Raw genomic sequence first — 17,765 nt, 5'->3', positions numbered from 1 at the left:
AGCCAGCAGTGTGCCCTTGTGGCCAAGAAGGCCAATGGCGTTCTGGGGTGCATTAAAAAGAGCATGGCCAGCAGGTCAAGGGAGGTTATCCTCCTCTACTCTGTCCCAGTGGGGCCACATCTGGAATGCTGTGTCCAGCTCTGGGCTCCCCAGTTCAAGAAAGATAGGGATATTCTAGAGAGGGTCCACAGGAGGGCCACAAAGATGATTAAGGGTCTGGAGCATCTCCCATACAAAGAAAGGCTGAGATGCATGGGCCTATTCAGCCTGGAGAAGACTGAGAGGTGATCTGATCAATGTTTATAAATATCTGAAGTGTGGGAGGCAAATGGACGGAGCCAAGCTCTTTTCATTGCTGTGTGATAGGACAAGGGTAAATGGCCCAAAACTGCAACACAGGAAGTTCCAAAAACATGCATAAGAGCTTCTTTACAGTGAGGCTGAGAGAGCATTGGGACAGGCTGCCCAGAGAGGCTGTGGAGTCTCATTCTCTAGAGATATTCAAGACCTGCCTGGATGCTTTCCTGCTCAATCTACTGTAGGGAACCTGATTTAAGCAGGGGGGTTGGATTCAATGATCTCCAGAGGTCCCTTCCAAACCCTGTGATTCTGTGATTTTGTGATTTTCTAGTGTAAGTTATTGCAGCTGTTTGCAGTCCCAGACAGCAGAAAACAGAAAGGCATTTGAAAACTTTAAATTATAACTCAATAATCAGATTTATATATATATATATATAAAGTTGGACTTTCAGTGAATTTTGGTCAAATATTTGCATTAATGTTTTTTTTTTTTTATATCCACTTCCAATAATAAATAAATAAACAAATCGTCCACTTATTCACCCAGAATACCTAACCTGTGTCTTTATAATGGAAGAAGAGGACAAAAACACACAATGCACATAATGAACATTAGAGCTGATCAATATTTTATGGCATAAAGTTTTTATAACAATAATAGCAGTAATAAATATCCAGTTGTATCTTGATGCACCTCACATACTTGCTGTTGTATGACTAATCTCTAGAATATTTCTCTGAACACTAAATTTATTAAGATGGTAAAATGCTGCTGTGTATGCTGCCCTGGAGCAATGTCTTTCATCAAAAGCTAGCCAGAATGGTTTTGCATTTGTCTCCAATATGTTTTCTAGTACTTCCATGTGCAGGTGCCTTCAAAATATAAGTGACAACTAATTTTAAAACCTTCTTGAGTGTGTGTTTTTCTTTCCTACCAGAGAAACACCTGCATAGCCCTTAGCCAAAAACTGCAGATATTTTGGCTTCCACCACTTTGCATTTTTTTTTTTCTTTTTATGCCTTCATGCTTCTCAGCAAACAGAGAAGGTTTTTAAAACTCTAAGCACTGCAAAAAGTGTTTTGCAGAATTTCTCAAGGTACCTTCTATGTGTGAGTCAGAGATAGCCAAAGTTAAAGAGAATAAATCAAGTCATCTAATAAATATTTGTAATGAGCAAAAGTGGTGAACTATATTAGGAAGATGAATCATATTACATAAACAAAAAAAAGAAAATATTGTGCTCCAGAAATTAGCAGGAAGCATTAAGAAAATAGCAATTCATCAAATGTTATATTTTAAGATTATGACATCAAAGTCATATTTTGAGATTATATATATATATATATATATATATATATATTCCAATCTGGATGCATTTTTGTATTAAACCTAAATACAAAACATGGATTCACTGTTATTACATCTAACAGAATATTTTTATCACTAAACCAAAGGAAAAAACAGATAATATTAATTGATTTTTCCTTCTGGAGAAGGATGTTGATTCTTGAAAATATTCCAGCAGTTTTTTATTTTTTATTTTGTTAAGATTAGAATGTATATATTTGCACCAGGAAGTACATGATAATACGCGTAATCAGTATCCTTTGAGTAAACAGGAAAAGTTCAACCACATTTAGAAAGAAGACAGCTGACTGCTCCTGGCGCTTAGGGGGAAATAAAAAAAAGCAATTTTAAAAAATTAAGCAAATTAAAAAAAGCAAAAGGACATTGCTTCAAGGAGGATTTGTTCCATGATCTTGCCAGGCACAAAGTTGAGTCTCACTGGTCTGTAGTTTCCTGGGTCTTCCTTTCTACCCTTTTTAAAAATGTTTCTTTTTTTCCAGGCACCAGGGACTTCAGCTGACTGCCATGATTTTTCAAATATGATAGAGATTGGCACATTCAAAATGCTAATTCCAAAATCATTAGTTAAAAAACAGTGGGAGCAGAGTGGGAAGAGAACCTATAATAGTGTGGGTATGGGAGTGAAAGTGTTTTGGCTATTGCTGAGCACTGTTTGCACAGCACTGAGGTTTCTTTTCTTTCCACTCTATCATCCCCAGTGCAGAGTCTGGGGGTGTGTAAGAAGTTGGGAGAAATACAACCAGTACAGCTAACCCCAACTGAGCAAAAGGATGTGCTATGTAAGTAGTAAAATGCTTGTTATACACAGCTGATCCCAGTTTGCCCTGAGAAAGGTGTGAATTTTGGGAGTCTGTGATCCCACCTGCCTTTTGTTCCAGTTCCTGGGGATGCAGAGGAACCTAGTTCAGCTTCTATTTCTCAGGATTATGAGCTTAGGTACCATTTTAATTTGCTGTGTATCCTATTATGTGAACAGCTAACTGCCTCTCCCACTTAACTCTGGAGCCTTTGTCACAGAGCTCTGTTTCTTCATGTGGCTGAGTGGGTGGAGGATAAAAGGCAGGGAAACATTTGGCTGAAGTAGAGAGAAGCTGGTGAGCTGATTTTTGGCTGCAGCAAAAACTGAAGAGAAGTAGCTTTCCTCTATTTTTCTCTTCATGTTATTTTAGGCCAGTTTAAATACAGATATCTGTATTGTGAATACAGTTGTGGAGTCTCCTTGTCTGGAGACATTCAAAAACCACCTGGACGCATTCCTGTGTGACATCATTTAGGTGTTCCCGCTCCAGCAGGGGGATGATCTTTCAGGGTCCCTTGTAAACCCTAACATTCTGTGATTCTGTGATTTTCTGTACCATATGAGGTCATGATTAGCAATAATATCTTTAGAAGAAAAGTAGAAGGGGAAAGTAGAAGGTAGAGGATGGGGACATTCATGGTTATGGCATTTGGCTTTTGAAGTTGATGTTATCTTTCCAAGTAAATGATACGTGTGATGATACTCTGGTTGGGAAACGGTTAAACATCTGCCCGCTGATGGAAAGTAGTGAATAAACTTTATTTTGTTTAGCTTGACCTTTCAGCTTTGCTTCATTTATTAAACTGACTATATCTCAACCCATGTGTTTTCTCAGTTTTCCCTTCTGCTTCTCTTCCCCATCCAGCAAGAGGGCATCGAGCAAACCACTTAGCTTCTGGCTAGGCTTAACCCACTACAATATTGGGTCATAAAGCAAATAAATAACAACAACAACAAAAAGACTAGAAACAACTAAAGTTTCCTAGTTTAATTCAGATTTCTTTTACATTGATGAGGAAAATCTTGCCTTGGGCACTGTTTTTTGTTGGTGGTTGTTTGTTTTTAAAAATGATGTGATTTAAGAAAGACTAACAGGGCCATTCACTTTGAGTAGTTACATCCTCTTTGACATTCCCTTAGAACTTATATGCCTGTATTATTGAAATATATTATGTTTAGGCTACTTTATGTCAATAAGTGTCCCAAATGCCCAGAACAATCTTTATATTGCACATACCCACATATCTTTATATATACACATACCTTGTTTGTTATTCTTTTCCTGTCACAAAACTTCTTTCTGACAGAAAAATTCTATGGAATTTTCACTGGGAAGTTTCTTCAGGACTATGGTGATATTTCTTGTCAAAATTAGCTTCAAAATGTCTCTACAGACTTTATAAACTATGATAGCAGCAACACAAAATCTAGGAGAGCATCAGTAATTCTCTTCTACTTGGAAATGTTTTAGCCAAAGTTACCACAATTTAAAGCTCCAGTTGTCTGGCAGACTTTTTGAATATGCTTGGGCTTTTCCTAGTATCATTAGATTTATCTACAGGGGATACAGCTATCTTTAAAAGCTCTATCTTTCCTCTTGTGTTCTGACAAATCACACTAGTTCATATTATTTAGGAATGTTCAAAGTACTGGCTATATGGAAGAAGCCCTCTAATGCATTAAATATAAACCAGCAACTGTCTGTTTGTACAGCTAGAATTAATAACAGACCTGTCTTATCCTTAGATTTTGTTTCCCATTGATTTTTCTATTTCTTGGATAAGTTTGTTTTTAACGAATTTATATGCCAACTAAATCAATCCTTAGTTTTAATGCTACCATCATAAGAATAATGACCAATCAGTTGAATCACTTCCACATCTACTTCTTCACAGAAGCAAGATTTAATATACTTATACTTCTTTAAATATCCACAGTCACTTGTCTCAATAATGCCAACAGATTAACATAGAAGGGCTATTACAAGTTCACAGGTTGGACTTAGTCTCAATTTCCCATTACAGTTCTTAATGTTCTTCTGTATTAACAACAGTATGCAAAAACTCATGATCAGAAGCAAAGAAAAGGGAAATGCTAGACACTTTACCTGAGTTTAGATGAAACTTAAGGACTAAGTTCATATGTAGAACAATGTTCTTTTTTTTTATGTTTTTATTATTATTTTGCACTTTACATTCATCAAAATATTGTAAGACTGTATGCCTTTTTTTTTTGCTAGGTATAGGAAAAGTAAATGGATTATATATTTTTGATCAAAGTAGCCCTAAAAAAAAAAAAGAGAGAGAGAGAGAGAGAGAGAGATTAGATAAGTAGATTAACAAGTAGATTTTCTGGAAAAAAATATTTCTTGCTGAAGTGGTGACTTTAAACACAGCTTGACTTAGGAAATGCTACTTATAAACATTAAAAAAGCATCTCAGAAGTTTTAGCATTCCCCCATACGACTTTAAAATTTGAATATATTTGAAGTGATGCCATCTGCCTTGATTTGTGCAAAGCCTTTGATACAGTCTCACACACCATTATCATCTCTAAATCAGAGGAACATGGGCCTGATGGATAGACTGTTCTGTACATAAGGAGCTGGCTGGATGGTCACGTCCAAAGGGTTGAAGTCAACAGCTCAATGTCCAGGTGGAAACTAATGATGAATGGTGTCCCACAGGGGTCCATACTGGGACTAGTACTATTTAATATCTTTATTGGTGATGTGGACAGTGGAATTGACAGCATCCTCAGCAGCTTTGCAGATGTCACCAAGCTGAATGGTGCAGTTCATACTTTAGAGGGAGAGGAAGGACCTTGACAGGATTGAGAAGTAGACCCATGAAAATCTCATGAAGACCAGCAAGGCAAAGTGCAAGATCCTGCATCTGGGTTGGGGCAAGTCTATGGGGCCTGACGACATGCATGCCCCAGACCTGAGGGAGTTGGCTGATGTAGTCAACAAGCCACTCTCCATCATATTTGAAAAATCATGGCAGTCAGGTGAAGTCCCTAGTGACTGGAAAAAGGGAAACATCACTCTCATTTTTAAAAAGGGTAGAAAGGAAGATCTTGGGAACTACAGACTGGTGAGCCTCAGCTCTGTGCTTGGCAAGATCATGGAACAAATCCTCTTAGAAGCAATGTTAAGGCACTTGCAGAACAAGAAGGTGATCCGGGACAGCCAGCATGGTTTAATCAAGGGCAAATCATGCCTGACCAATGTGGTGGCCTTCTGTGATGGAGTGACTGCATCAGCTGACAGGGGAAGACATACTGTTGTAATCTACTTGGACATCTGTAAGGCTTTTGACCTGACATCCTAATCTCTAAGTTGGAAAGGTATGGATTTGAAGGTTGGACCATCTGGTGGATAAGGAATTGGCTCAATGGCCACAGCCAGAGAGAAGTGGTCAATGGTTCTATGTCCAGGTGGAGGCTGGTGGTGAGTAGTGTCCCTCCGGGGTCCATCTCGGGACTGCTGATTTTCAATATCTTCATCAACAACATAGACAATGGGACTGAGTGCACCCTCAGCAGATTTGCAGATAACATCAAGCTGAATGGTGCAGTTGATACAACAGAAAGAAGAGATGCCATTCCAAGGGACCTGGACAGGCTGGAGAAGTGGGCCCACGTGAACCTATTGAGGTTCAACAAGTCCACGTGTAAGGTGCTGCACTTGGGTCAGGGCAATCTTGGACAGGAGTACAGACTGGGAGAAGAATTCATGGAGAGCATGAGGAGAGAAACTTGGGGGTTCTGGTGGGCAAAAAACTCTACATGAGCCAGCAGTGCATGCTTGCAGCCTAGAAGGTCAACTGTGTCCTGGCTGCATCAAAATAGACGTGACCAGCAGGTTGAGGAAGGTGATTGTTCCCCTCTGCTCTGCCCTTGTGAGGCCCCACCTGGAGTACTGTGCCCAGGTCTGGAGCCTCCAGCACTAGAAGGATGTGAACCTGTTATAGCAATTCCAGAGGAGGACCACAGAAATGATCAGAGGCCTGGAGAACCTTTCCTATGAAGAAAGGCTGAAAGAGCTGGGGATGTTCAGCCTGAAGAAGAGAAGGCTCTGGGGAGATGTCGTTGTGGCCTTTAAATACTTAAAGCGGTCTTATAAAAAAGGTGGAGAAGGACTATTTACTCAGGTAGATAGAGATAGGACAAGGGTGAATGATCTTAAACTAAAAGAGGTTAGATTTAGATTAGGATTTAGGAAGAAATTCTTCACTGTTAGGGCAGTAAGGCACTGGAACAGGTTTCCAAGGGTGTTGCGGATGACCCATCTCTGTAGGTGTTCAAGGCCAGGCTGGATGGGGCCTTGGCCAACATGATCTAGTGGATGGCATCCCTGCCTATGCAGGGGGGTTGGAGTCAGACGATCTTTAAACCCTTCCAACCCGAGCCATTCTATGATTTTATAATTCTATGATTCTATGATCTCTACAGACTGGGTGACAAATGAATTGAGAGCAGCCTGCAGAGAAGGAGCTGGGGTATCAGTGGATTAAAAATTAGATATGAGCCAGCAATGTGCACTTGCAGTCCAGAAAGCCAAGCATAGCCTGGGCTACATCAAAACAAGTGTGGCTAAAACACCAGGTGAGGTGATTTCCCCCCTTTACTCTGCTTTCTTAATGCCCCACTTGGAGTACTGCATCCAGCCCTGGGGCCCCTAATGCAAGAGAGACATGAATCTGTTAAAGTGAGTCCAGAGGAGGGCCACAAAAATGAAAAGTGTGCTGGAACATCTCTTTTACGAAAACAGGTTGAGAGACTTGGGATTGTTCAGCCTGGAGAAGAGAAGATTCTGGTGAGACATTAGAGTGGCCTTCCAGTACCGAAATGGGCCTACAAGAGAGATGGGGAGGGATGCTTTACCAGGGAATGCAGGACAAGAGGTAACATCTTTAAACCAAAAAAGGGTAGGTTTAGATTTGATATAAGGAAGAAATCTTTTACTAAGAGGATGGTGAGGCACTGGAACAGGTTGAAAGGGAGTAGCAAGAGGTGCTGGAACTAGATGATCTTTAAAGTTCCCTTCCAACACAAGCCATTCAACAAGTCTATGATTTTATACTCCTGTTAGCCCAGCTTTGTCAGTGAGTGCTTGACACACATGATTATGACATTTTTTTGAGGGATTACTAAGCATATGGCTTTCATGGGCAGTAGTATTTTCCTCATGCTACCAAAGTGCAGTGATAGGCAGAACTGCTCAGCCTCTGCTTTGACAGCAGAAATATTCACTAACCAATGCCTTGAGCAAAGATAAAAATAACATGAAAATATTTCACATATTACGTTCACTAGCTATCATTCAACTTAGTATTCAAGACAGCAATGATATTAAAAGATTTTTTATCAATTTCACTGTGTAAAACTAGAATACACAACACAAAATTAAAAGTTCATCTGTGACTTTTACTTTTTTAACTTTTTTTTCAAGTAAAGTGAAATGTAATGCCTGTGCTATATAAATGTTGTAGGTCTATGCAGGAATATGCAGATCTGTTTTTGTTTTGTTTCACTTTTAAACTTGTGACCAGAAGAACATTTGTTCAATGTTCCAGTGCATGCTACACTAATTTTAAAAACACTCCAAAAAAACCATGGTGTTTTTTAAGGTCAATGTCTGTAACAAAATATAAATACTACTTTCCCAGTACCCCAACATCCATGCTGTAGGATGCCCAGCAACCTGATATTGTGGAAGGTGACGATGTCAGGGGGGTTGGAACAAGATTATATTTAAGATGCCTTCCAACCCAAGCCATTCTATGAGAGTCTATGATTGAAATAAATATTTCAATTTCACAACAACTTCTCAAGTTGAAGGGTGTTATAAAAATCCCATAAAAATCCTTGTTTTGTTTTTAACACAAAATATTACAACCCCCTCAAAAAAAAAAAAAAAAGTATTTAAGTTTCCAAATGCTCCTATGCTTATGTTTCTTTATATGTTCTTTGCATTGATAAAATTCAATTCTGAGTTATTTGTCCTATGAGCTCACAGGGAAATTCATATACCTTGAGCTAAGGAGTTAAGATTTTCTCTTCATGTGTCTTTAAAGGTGACTTCACATATATTCTTTTATAGGCTGGTTTTATATCAGTTCTGTCTTACTTGTAATTCCTGTGCTGTTCAGACTCTTTTCTTATGATTTTTTTTTTTTTTGAATGAGTCAGTGGTGCTTAATATGCAGTGAGCTTTATTTCAGAAGAAAATAACTTTTTATCATATCAAATATATTTTTATATGTTTCTTCTTTCTGAATAACTATTATGGAACAGCTTTTTAATGGCCCACTTTTCCAACTACCCTTACAGCCCTTCTTAAGAGCTGCTTTGTAGCTGACAAATACAATAGGCAGAGCTACTGTACCATTAGGCCAGCAATATTCTCATCTCCAATCCATCACAGACATCAAATAATAATAAGATGTCTTGAAACTGTGCCAGAAGTGAGCTCATGCAATAGTGAAATGATGAATTAACCACTTATAAAGCAGGAGGCAGCATACTGAAATATGCAGGTAATGTCACCATGTTTGGTAGCCCTGCAGAGAAAATGTTGAAAATCAAGCACCTGGCCTGATTAGCACTGGTAACTAAATACGTTTCCAATTAAAAACAAAAACAAACAAACAAAAAACAGTCATAATCATGTTGTATTTTATTTCTCCATGTGCATACATATATATGCCTTCATCACAAGCTGGGAAAACTGGAAAGATGTATAAAAGATCCAGGTGCATTAGAGAAATTCTGATCACATAGTCTGTTAAAAAAATTATTAAACACAACATGTGAAACATCCTTGAAGAGAGAAGGATTTCAGTGATTTTTATTTATTTATTTTATTTCTTTGTGCTGCCTTGATTGCATTATAACATCAAAATGTGTCATCTCATTGAGAGGGTTCTAACTCTAATGAGGGAACTAAAGAATGCATGCATAGGTGCAGGAAGGTAACAAATAAAATGGATTTCCAGAAATCATGCTGCTCTTCAAGCATTTTAAACTTTAATCCTGGGAAATATCTGTTTATCAAAAGTTACAGAGAATACAAACAGAAAAATATGCAGGGAAAACGTTGTTAAATTCTTATTTTTATTTCCATTTCATAAAAATAACTAGAAGCTGGGGGAAAATGTTTTTCCATCTAGATCTATTTGTTGTTACTCATCATGTGACTCTGTAAAAATAAATTCGGTGTTGAATGTTGAAGAGAGTATTGCTAAAAAAGCAGGAAAATAATGCTTTAAACATCTGGCTCATTGCTTAATTTTACATACCTTTTTATTTCAGAGGAAGAGTATGCAGTATGAATCCTGGTGCAAGGAGACCATTTCTTTCCACGGCGACTATTTTCTGATAGCTTTCAAAATATTTTTTCCTGTATTTTATATCATTGACACAAAAGAAAATATCTAGCATTACAGCCTGACTAGGCTTTTACCCGTGAAGAATCTTAAAATCTAAGAGTGTTTCCCACAGTAATTTGAGCCTTTTAATCAAATGACCAGTAATAGTTATTCAACAGCAGTTTAAGACTACAGATGTTTTTTTAGGATATTATTCCCAAATTCAGAATTAGGGAGATAATCACACAAGTCATCTGACAGCATGAAGTAATTATGAATACAGTAATTGGATATACAATTCATAGAAAACAGGGATGGAACATTTTATTCATACTCCAGTTTCAGCTGATTTTACAGAGGGTTGTTTTTGTTGAAGCATTCTATAATGTAAAAATAAGTTCAAAACCAGACTGAAAAAAAGAGTAAACAGTATAAGTTTTTAAAACCTGAAAAATACACTTCTTATCTGGAAAGCTTTCTTGGGATTAATACATAATTTTGAGACTAAAAATCTCACATTTTCTTTCTTGAAGTCTTATTTTCTTAAGGAAATTTAAGGAAATACAACTTACAAGGAAATTCTAGAATGATCCTGTTGCCTCCTTTGTACTATATTTGCAGCCAATTAGCCACAAGTCATTTATTGCAATTCTCCAAAAGGCCTCATAATTTTCCAGCATTGATCACTGAAATACTCCAGGCAATTAGCAATTCTTCCAACCATCCCTGCCCATGAGTCAAGGTGGCTGATGCACCACGTGCTGCATAAAATTGTTGGGAGCACACGGAGCTATCAAACAGCAAAAGAATGCTCAGGAAGCAGGGCCAAATGTCTCTGTATGCCTGCACTGCTTCTCTCAGCAATTTTCTATGGATTGTTAGGCTAGCAGGGTTATCATCCTTCAACAGTGAATTAATTACAAGGACAGGTTTTGAACCTCTTTGAACCTTCAAAGTTGAACTGTTTCATCTGAAGCCGGGGAGTCATATTTCAGGTTCAGAATCCATCTGATTTTAAACGTAAGTAGAATTTTATTGCATAAATCCTAGGACAGGGAAGAAACATTAGGAAATGACAGCCATTCCCAGATATAGCCCAGATCATTTGGAAGTGACCACTCAGCAGCCACTGATGCTAAACCTGTGGAAGAAGATGCAGTTAAAAAATGTACAACAGAAAGCTTTACCATCATTTAGAGGGCTGCAATCAAATTTCCCAAGCAAATTCACAGGAAGGAAACAAATAAACAATCAAACAGACAAAACAAAAAATCTAAGTGTTTATTTCACTGGCATTACCAACAAGATTTATTAAATGTTAAACAGACTTCAGTTAAAGAGAATAAGAGAAAGCGGCTGCTGCTGTAGTGAGGCAAGAATTAAATGCATTTATACATTTACAAACTTACAATTACAGAATAAAATGAAAAATGAAGAGGGAAAGGGAAAGGGAGCTGGACACTTATAGTCCTTAACTGCTGTGTAACTTGATCAGTTTGCCAGGAAAACAGCATACTTTGCACAAACTAGAATAAAGACCAAAAGTCTTCAATGCATACAAATGGATTTGTGATTCCCACTTTCTCCATCCAACGTAAACCATAACCCAAGACAACCTACCAGAGACCCAACTAGTTTTTTTTGTTTGTTTTTTTACTTTTGTTGTTGTTCCTGTTTTCCCTTTGTGTACAAAAAAAAAAAAAAAAAAAAGTCTATGGGAAGTTTAACAGAAAAAAAAAATGTTTCTACTACTCAGAATAATGTATTTTGGAATGTGTGATGCTATGCTTCATAAAAATTATATTTCAAGTGTTTCTGGACTCTGTTCTCCTTGTAAAGCCATTAGAATCTGAAAATCCTGAATTACAGTACCCAAAATTAAGTATTGTGTGCTATGAGAGATATACTACTATGTGCAGGGGTATAGAAGCAAAAGATAAAGGGGAAATAAACCTCCAAATTAACATCAACTTCCAGGACTAAAACAGCAACTTTTCCAAATTAAAATATATAAATAAATTACTGCCACAATTGAGACAATTTTCATGATAAAATTATAAACATTAATACATATTAATAAGAAAATTATACAAAAAGAAATAATAAGAAAATATAGTAAGAAAATCTTAACTTTGTCCTGCATTGCCATATTGATATTTCACCATCATTACATCTACATCATAAACAGTAGATCTTAACAACAGCTCCACTGCTGAATCAGAGTGACATAAATTGATAAATGCTCTTTAATGCCTTCTTGCCACAATGAGTAAAGCAATTAAAGTTTTCTTGGACTCTCTTTCAGATCCACATAAATTTGACCTTCTTTAACATAGTTTGCTACAATAAAGTTTCACTGGTTTCACTCTTCTTCCTACTTCATTTACTTCTCACTCTGAGGTGCCTCTATAGTTAGGGCAAAACAAACCAAACAAACCTAGCAACCAAAAGAAAAGAATCAGCAAAACAGTACCATTCACATTTCCTTTAGCAAAGCTACTGCAGAAACAGGTCCAAACCTTTAGCATTTTCAAAACTGGAAGCTAGAGTATTTATTATATTTTATTAATATTAATCCATATTCTAGATGTATAGAATTTTCACATATTCATATTTGGATGAACAGGCAGTGGCTACAACTCTTCAAAGCTGCTAGGAATTTTTACCTCATTATCAACTATGGGTCAGGCCTCAGGCATTAATGAATTTAAAGCTTTCAGTGAGTACGTCAGGAAATGTAAACCAGCAGCACACAACGTCATTCAACAGAGTAATGCCCTCTGTTGTTAGACACCTGGCCTTGGAATCACATGAATTATTAGCAAAATATGGAAGAATAACCTTTTTTTTTTAATTCAGTCTGTCACTTTTTACTTGTCTCCATGCTGATTTTCCTGTTGAAATGCATGTATTTATAAATAGTGTCATGGGTTTTATTTAATTATTTATCTTGTGCAAGTGATCAGATATTTAAAGAGTTTACTAAATGCTTTCATTGATTTCTTCTGATTTTATTTTTTTTAAATAAATGTGCAATTGCATGCTGAATTGTAGCATGAAGAGAACAGATGATTCTCACCTTGAGCAATCTGTTTCTAAATGATAATACAATTGATCCAAAGAGCATGTAAGAAATATAAAACTGACTTCTATTTTTATAACACTTTGAATTAACTTCCTGGAACTGTTTATGTGTAGTATTTCAGAAAACTTGAAAGTGTTCAGATCATTACATTCAGGTCATTTTAGTTTTTCCCTTTAGCTCAGTGTTTTCATAGCAAATCAGAAGGAACAACCTTTCTCACATAGACCACAAAAGACTGAATTATTGAGCTATCCAAAATGCAAATTTTTAGAATAGCAGCAGTTCTTAAACTACGCTAATTAAAAGTGATGTTGTAAATAGTAACTAAGCACCTGTATCCTTGTCCCAGAGACTCAGAGAAATCCCATTCACATGACTCAAGCAAGAAGCTTACTCAGTGAGAAAATTTCCATGAAAAAAGCATTTGTCCCTGTAACAGCTTTCATGTGTTAAAACAAATTTCATTCATGCAGTGAAACAAATTGAGCACCTAGACATTTTGATTTAACAGTATACACAGAAAAACATTTATAACATAAGAGAGAGAGTTTTCTTAATTCCATGGCAGAGCCACAAAAACACAGTTTTCAAGTCACTTTGTTGCAGTCTATTCAAGACTGCAAGTGCATACCTAACACATTTACTCACAAACAGCTGTTTCACACATACTGAATAATGATTGGCACTGACTAGTGTGAGGAAAGTTGTGTGGAACTATCAAAACAATAAATACAGAAAAGAAGATAACATTTTTAACACCTGAGTACAAACTGCATTTTTATAAGGGTGGTGATAAGAACTCTTTGTCACCTCATTCTCAGTATAGTTTATAAGCTGTTATAGCCTTCCAATTATTATGAATATGGTATGAAGTGCCTTAAGTTAAGTCCTCAGCTGGGAACTAAGATTTGTTACTTGCCTAATGCTGCCAAAAAGATCATTAATCTTGCATATCTTGAGGAAGAATGTGAAGAGGATAAGCTCATATTTTGTGTATATTTACTTTTACATAGCTATTTCATTTTTGAAACCTGAAAGGCAGTGATTTCAGGAAACAATCTACATTTTGTTCCTTTAAATGTACCTGTATTTTTTGTGTTCTTATATGCATATTTTGATTTTCTGCATTCATCTGTGGAAAGAAAGGAAAATATTCTGCAATGAAAAGTATAATGTTGAACTTAAGACACTTACTGAACAGCAAGTTCATACAGATCCACCAGTCGTATGGCTTTCCATATTCATATGTGTATTCATTAATAATCAGTTGCTTTTTAAACATTTCAATATTTTGTTGATCTAACTTGTTTGCCTCACATCTTGAGCTGAATTTAAGAAAAAGGGTAAAGCTAAACAAAGACTTAATTGAATGTCAAAAATCAGGATGTAAGAGTGTGTTCTGTGCAGATTAGTGAAAGAAGAATGCCTCTACTGAATATATTATGTGATAAAGCAGGTGCTTTCATATGGCATATTTAAGCTGTCCGTATTAATGACACAAAATCATGACTTCTAATTACCGTTTGCATCATCTATGAATCTTAGCTTTCAAAAATCACTTTCCATCAGAGTCCATCAAAGCCAATTTAATGAAACATGTTTAAGTCAGACAAATTCCTTGGAGTTCACTAGCCTTTCCAAAACAGATAGAAATACAGCAGGGTTAGTACATCTCAACTCACTGATATAAGACTTTCTCATCAGCTTGGCAAAACTGGGTAAGATAAGAATACACCAGGTCATAAGAGTCAGAACAGCTGGACAGTCTGGGAAGCAAATTTCAGAGGTCAATTTTATAAAGTCAGACAATGTAGCAATCTTTTTGCTGTCCTTCCAACAGACACTTCTACATGTCACTAAGAACAGTAATGCAACCATCTGGGAACACAGTTAGTATAGTAAAATAAAAATAAGCAATCCCTTTTATCATGTCATAGAATCTACATACAGGATAGAAAAGAGATTTACTGCTAACAGGAAGGTTATCGTTAGCTATGGGTGTGTACATGGAGCTCCCTAGTTTAACTGATATAATTTAATTGACTTAATGCAGCTAGATACTAGATCTATAAGTTCATACAGTTTTACAGGTCAGATGTGCTTGAATTGTTCAGAGAAAGTGGAGACTTCGATATCAAATTCAACAGTGCACAGATAAAAACACACCAGTGGATGTCAAACTCACTTTGGATATGGCTCCCCTCAGGCCCCCTGCTCCTGCAGGGGCTCTCCATGGGCCGCAGCCTCCTCCAGGCCACATCCACCTGCTCCACCGGGGGCTCCTCCACGGGGGGGCTGCAGCGTGGAGATCTGCTCCGTGTGGGACCCATGGGCTGCAGGGGGACAGCCTGATCCACCAGGAGCCTCCCCTGCACAGGCCACAGGGGAACTGCTGCTGCGTGCCTGGAGCTCCTCCATCCCTCCTTCTGCACTGTCCTTGGGCTCTGCAGGGCTGTTCCTCTCACGCTTTCTCACTCCTCTCTCCCAGCTGCTGTTGAACAGCAGTGTTTTTTTCCCCCCTTCCTTAAATCTGCTGTCACAAAGGCCCAACCAGCATTGCTCCCTGGCTCGGCTCTGGACAGCAACAGATCCCTCTGGAGCCATCTGGAGCTGGCTCTGTGCTGACATGGGGCAGCTGCTGGGCACTGCTCACAGAAACCACCCCTGCAGCCTCTCCTCTATCAAATCTTTTCCATGTGAACCCAACTACCTGACTTTCCACAAAACTCTGAGAAGAGCTCAGAATCAAAAGGTCCTTAATAGCCAAATGTTTACCACAAAGCAGTCCAACCACAATCAAATGTCTTTCAAGGATATTTCATTGCATGTTAGCTTCCAAGTCACAAAAGAGTTTCAGAAACTGACAAATCAGTTTGTTATGGATAATAGGGGCAAAGTGAAGTAATCTGTCTTTATTGAATACTGAAAAAAATATATACGTTGATATGTATTGATAAGCAGCAGTGCACTTTACTATTCCATTATCTAGCATACATGATGGAAGTAGAAAATGAATGCCAGGGCACAATGAAATGAGGGTTGCCATGATGAGGTTCACACTAAGTCAGTTTCTCTCCACCTGTAAAGACACATCAGAAAGCATTGGATTGCATTATCTCACTCTCTTTCTTTAAACTGCATAAAAGCTATCCCTCCTACTAGATTCAGAATATTCCAGCGCAGAAAATTTTCTGCATCTTTTTCTCTGAGTTGAGAGAAAATGACAACTTCAGCCAGAACTGCAGAGTTACAGGGATGATAGTCGTTTACATCAGCTGGAAATCTTCCACAAGACTTTTGGCTGATGACTTTTGGCTCTTGCTGTGCTTGGAGGTGGTTTCATCTGGGATTTCTGGACATTTTGTCTGAGCAGCATGGTCTGTTACTTACTTACATGGTCTGTTACTTTCTTACAGGTACCTGAGAAGGAATGCTTTGATTTTGTTTTCCTTGTATCTAGACTTTTGTGACCCTCCACTGGAGTCTTTCCAGGAGATCCCTCTCTTTTCTTCAGCGGGGAGCCCAGAACTGGACACAGTACTCCAGGTGAGGCCTGACTAGGACAGAGGGATCACCTCCCTTGACCTGTTGGCCACAGTCCTTTTAATGCACGCATTAAAAAGCTTCCTATAGTCAGCAGGTTAAAGATATTCAGAGAGCTAACACAGATCACATTGATGCCCAGAAAGATCAACATCATCCAATTTTCGTAGTGGTGGAGAGTCTTAGAAAGATACTGATATTATACAAAATGCTACGAAAGTGAGAGAAATACATAAGACTTGTTTTTGAAAGCTCTAATAAAAAAGTGAAATATTGTTTATTTGTAAATGGCACACTGGCCTAGTTATCAGTGAAGCATCTCAGATCCATGCTTTAAAATGAGATTCTGCACGCTGAGTCATTAATATTCTTATTCTTCATACCTTTACTTTTTCTCATGAAGTACACTTTACATGTTAACTCTACTTTCTTCTGGATCACTAACATCAGAAATGCAGTATACCAATAACAAAACTAAAGGGAATTTTGGGTAACACTGACAAATTCAAATTAAAAGTAGAAAGAGGAAAAAACAGCTTTTGGTATACTAATCACCTACATATAATAGTTAAAAACATTGCAAAATCTCACAAACATTTCCCTCTGTTACTACTTTCAGTACAAGATCAGAGAAACAGGACACTAATAATGAAGTTGACAGAGCATCATAAATTAAACTCTAATATGATTTTATTTCTTTTTTGTGGTGTAGTAAATTTTCATAAGGAAGTGGGGCACCCATTCATAAGTTATTTTTCTTTCTCAAAAAGTATTTAAAGTAGCTTTTAAATATATGGTTAAAATAACAACTCATATTCATAAGCAAAGATCAGAAAATGAGTTTTAAAAATGAGGTATTCATATTATAAAATCCTGGCAGCTTTCTAAGACAATGAATGTCACCTCCCTGAATGTGGATAATGGCTGAGAGAAAATAATTTTACCTCTAATGGCTTTGATTGTGCTAGCAATATCTCATAACACGGTGCCGGAAGAACAGCTTCCAGACACAGCCTCCATAGTAAAGCAGGAATGAACATGATAAAGGGAGCACTCTGTCAATACCACTTTGCAACAAAAGGCCAAAGCAAATTACTCTCAACAATGAATGTAAACAAAATGAAGATTCACACAGGATTTTATTTTAATTTTTATTTTTTTTAAGTGGGGGACACAGAGAGAATCTTTATATAAGCAGCCCACAAATTATGCAACCTCATCTTAAATTCCAAGAGATGGGGAGAAAAAGAATATGATAGCCCTTCAATCCACAGGACAGAAAAATGCAAGGATTTA

At 37.4% G+C, this 17,765-nt stretch overlaps 2 long non-coding RNA genes across 3 annotated transcripts in view; both read right to left on the bottom strand.

The window, feature by feature from the left end:
- Window positions 1-17,765, bottom strand: part of LOC310890139 — a 764,802-nt gene that overhangs the window by 675,059 nt on the left and 71,978 nt on the right. The gene's annotated exons all lie outside the window — the stretch shown is intronic.
- LOC310890006 lies at window positions 9,143-15,995 on the bottom strand. Its single transcript, XR_014576964.1, has 3 exons — window positions 15,112-15,995; window positions 9,773-9,873; window positions 9,143-9,255 (listed from the first exon to the last, which is right to left on the bottom strand). It is a non-coding gene; the product is annotated as an uncharacterized lncRNA (long non-coding RNA).

The sequence above is a fragment of the Anser anser genome (assembly GCF_964211835.1).
Source record: "Anser anser genome assembly, chromosome: Z".
NCBI classification, from domain to species: domain Eukaryota; kingdom Metazoa; phylum Chordata; class Aves; order Anseriformes; family Anatidae; genus Anser; species Anser anser.
The sequence above is the reverse complement of the archived record's forward strand: the minus strand, read 5'-3'. Positions and strand labels throughout refer to the sequence as shown.